Raw genomic sequence first — 4,392 nt, forward strand, 5'->3', positions numbered from 1 at the left:
TAGCCGCAAACAAGGTACATCTCATGAAAAAACTATTTACGATGAACATGTCTATAGGTGAGAGTTTCAGCAGGCATTTGAATACCTTCAATGAGTTGTCTGATCAACTCGCCTCAGTTGGGATAACATTTAATAATAAGATTCGGGCCCTACTGATTCTCAGTCAGTTGCCTGAAAGTTGGAATGGTGTCGTTACTGCCATCAGTAGCTCCGTAGGAAAATCGAAGCTTGTATACGATGAGGTTGTTAGCATGATTTTGACGGAGGAGATAAGAATGCAGTCGAACCATGGCTCCATTTCGAGTTCAGACTTGAACATGGAGGGTTGAGGCAGAGGAAACAGGCATCGACGATCAAACAATCGAAGCAGATCTAGGCCCATACGGTCTAAATCCAGAAATTCTAGAGGTACTCAGGATACAAGTTCCCAGAGCACAAAAATTATTGAGTGCTGGAACTGTGGAAAGACTGGTCATTACAAGAACCAGTGCAGGAGTCAGAAGAAAGAATTCGAGACGAGAGCAAAGACAGAAGCAAATATTGCTTTCGAGAATGATGAGATGTTGATCTGCTCTTTGGAGAGCAAGCGGGAGTCTTGGGTCTTAGACTTCGGAGCCTCATTTCATGCCACATGCTGCAGAGATTGCTTAGAGGAGTACACACCAGGTAATTTTGGTAAGGTGTACCTTGGCAACAATCAACCTTGCGACGTAATCGACAAGAGAGTTGTGAAGATCAATATAAACGGGTCAGTATGGAAGCTGAAGGATGTTAGGTATATTCCAGACCTGAGAAAGAATTTGATCTTAGTTGGTCAGCTGGCGGATGAGAGATACACGACGAAATTCATTGGCGATGAATGGAAAGTTTCAAAGCGTGTACTAACGATTGCGCGAAGTAAGAAAAGAGGAACACTTTTTCTAACCTCCAATGCCTCTATGTCTATTTCAGTTGCTGCAAGAAATGACGACAGCAACATCTGGCACCAACGACTTGGTCACATGAGCAAGAAAGGACTCAGGGTGATGCACTTAAAGGAAAAATTGAGTGATCTACAATCAATGCAGGTTGACATGTGTGAGGATTATATAGTCAGGAAACAGAAGAGGGTTAGTTTTCAGATAAACACCTATGCCCCAAAGAAGAAGGGACTAGAACTAGTCCACTCAGAATGTGTTGGGACACATCAGTAAAATACCGAGAATTCTCAGGTGGAGGAACCAGTGGTGTAGTGAGCCGAAGAATAATAGCTTTTTAATAATAAGAGGGAGAGAAAATATATACAGAAACAGAAGGAGGCCGTAGACTTCGTTGACGAACACAGGGTTTCGTTGACGAAGGTATCAAGGATTTTGTCAACGAATACAAGGCTTCGTCGACGAGAAAATACCGAGAGAGGGTCTGGGGCGGTCTGAATTTCATCGACAAATACAGGGCTTCATCGATGAATTTTGTGAAAGACTCATCGACGAGGTGATGTGTCTCGTCGAAAAATTCGGCAGTATAAAAATGGGAAAAACTGGGATTTCTTCATTTCTCTCGCCGCTTTCTCTCTCCTATGACTCTCTCTCCCTTCTTTCTTCGTTTCCGCCCCACCAGTCGCCGGATCGATGATCCAAAACTACCACGACGCTCCTGGCGGAGTTCTCTACACATCTACTGGAGTGAATCGTCGGGAAAATAGAGTTGGAAATCATCCCAAATTCAGGGTAAGGTCTTTTAACCTATTTTTGGCCTTACGACAGTTATAGAAAATAATGTAGGCGAAGAAATACTGATGTTTAGTTTTGGCAAATGTTGGTTTCAAGGTGTTTTGTAGGAGGTCTTGCGGGTATCAGGCTAGAGTACAATAGGGGGTTTTTTTTTTTTCAGAATTAAGGTAAGAGAAATATGCTATGCTAGGAAATTTCTAAATATTAAATAGTTTATTTATTTACAAAAATTATGTATTTTAGTATAATGTGGCTTGTGATTATGTATATGGTATGGGGATACGTTTTACGAATTTAGTTGCATAATTTTATGAATTTCCGTATTATGGTTATACGAACTTCAGTATCATGATTTTATGGATTTCAGTACCATGATTTTACGATATTTCAGTACCATGATCTTATGAATTTCAGTACCATGATTATACGAATTCTAGTATTATGAATCTGCAGTTCCATGTTATGATTATTTAGATTTCAGTACGTTATGCAATATCATGGTTATTTCAGTACTTCAAAATCATGGTAAATCAGATAGACATGTATATAGAAATATATTATACGATATTAGACCCTATTGGACTATCAACTACAGAGCACGGTACCGTTGCTACAGATACTATGTTACTTTATGAGTACAACCACTTATTCAGATAATACGTGGTACGGTCGACTACTTAGGCCCTTGAAAAGGTTAGGCTCCCCATCCAAATATGGGTTGAGGTGGCAGGTCAACTGACGGAGTTCAGTGATTTATTCCTGGTTGGCCAGACAGGGTAAATCCAGCCTACGGGCCGCACAACCTCGTCATAAGGGGCATTACTGACATAAATAGCCACAGGAACAGTTTCAATTACTATTACTTACGTATTGATTTATAGAAACAGGGATCCTACTATATACATTAGAAGTATTTTGAATTATAATCATAATACTGATATGTTAAGCAATAGGGAAAAAGGGTGGTGTACTTTATTATTTGTACTGTACTTTTGTACTCAGTTATTCATGTTTATATGAAACAGATTTCATGATATATAGTAGCTCATTTGCCACACACTAGTAATAGCATATTTTCTCTTACTGAGCATTGGCTCATCCTAGTGTTGAAATATTTTTCAGGTGATCCGGGTAGGTGAGTAGATTAGACTCGCAAATAGAGGGCGTCTGTAGTGCCCCATCAGAGAGTGAGTATCATTTTTGGGAATGATTTTGTGTAGCCCTAGCTAGTTGAGGGCATTTTTGGGGATACAATTATCCTTGTATATTTTGAAAAACATTTTAGCACTCTGGTATTGGTTATGGTATTGTGTATATTGGTTTATGGGTATGTTTCTATGATTCCTGCTTAATGCTATGGTATTAGAGTATGTTTTTTTTAAAAAAAATTAGATAATTAGGCAGGTCGTTATAAGTGGAGCAGATCGTCGCACCACCGTCTCCTACTCCAGTTCTGGAGCTTAGGAAATATACTCGGTCCCATATACCAGACAGAAGTTATATTGATTACTTACTTCCTACAGATGGAGGAGAGCCCGAATGCTATGATAAAGCATGTCAGGTGGCAGATACGAGCAAGTGGGAACTTGCAATGAAGGATGCAATGAAGTCCCTCACCTCCAAAAGAACATGGAAGTTGCCCAAAGGCCTTCACAACAAGTGGGTGTACAGAATTGAAGAGGAGCATGATGGCTCCAGAAGGTACAAACCTCAGTTGGTAGTCAAAGGCTTTGAGCAGAAGGAAGGGATTGACAACATCGACATTTTTACATCAGTTGTGAATATGACAGCCATCAGATTAGTCCGCAGGAATTGAGTAGATAGGAAGATGGTGACTACAGAGAAACTAAAGTTGTGTTCAACTTCAGTTGGTCTTCATGCTTGAAGACACATATTATGAGCACATCATTTATTTATGATACTCTGGTTGAGGAGGTGTCTCTATCTCCAAGTGGGAGATTGTTAGAGATGGAGCCAGAAGACAGCCAGGAGACAGCTGGAGACGCGTTGCTGAGTCAGAAACGCTATGGAAATTATCTCTTCATTAATCTCTCCTTTATAACTTCGAATTGTAATTGATTTCATTTAATTATGATTTAAATTCCAAGCCTATAAATTGAGGGCTGTGGAAATTGTAAGTGTGTGCGTAGATAGTGCAGAGAGAGCACAAAGTTGCTCAAAGAGAGTAGAGAGGAAGAAGGGAGGAAGAGAGAGAGAGAGAGAGAGAGAGAGAGAGAGAGAGAGAGAGAGAGAGAGAGAGAGAGAGAGAGAGAGAGAGAGAGAGAGAGAATTATAATATTTTTCGGCGAGATAGTGAATACTTGGTGTGTGCTCCATGAACGTAGGTCGTTATTGACCGAACCACGTTAAAATCTTGGTGTCACTTTGATCTGGATGCTCACAGGTTCCTAACAAGTGGTATCCCATGTGTATCAAGCCTACCCATTATCCACTTTAATTTTCCAATGTGGGGCAAGCTCACAAGTGGAATTCTCAACAATCTCCCCCTCACTTGTGAGCTCCTGCTCCCCCTTGAATAGAAACCGTTTCTCTTCCGGGAAGCTAATTTTCCTGACGTACTAACAGTTGGAGGACCAAGTGTGTGGCTGAGGTCAATAAGGATCATCTAGGCTACGGATGGATCCGAATAGGGTCAAAACGTGTGAGGTAGGATTGGTTT

The sequence above is a fragment of the Malania oleifera genome, chromosome 1 (assembly GCF_029873635.1).
Source record: "Malania oleifera isolate guangnan ecotype guangnan chromosome 1, ASM2987363v1, whole genome shotgun sequence".
Lineage (NCBI taxonomy): Eukaryota > Viridiplantae > Streptophyta > Magnoliopsida > Santalales > Ximeniaceae > Malania > Malania oleifera.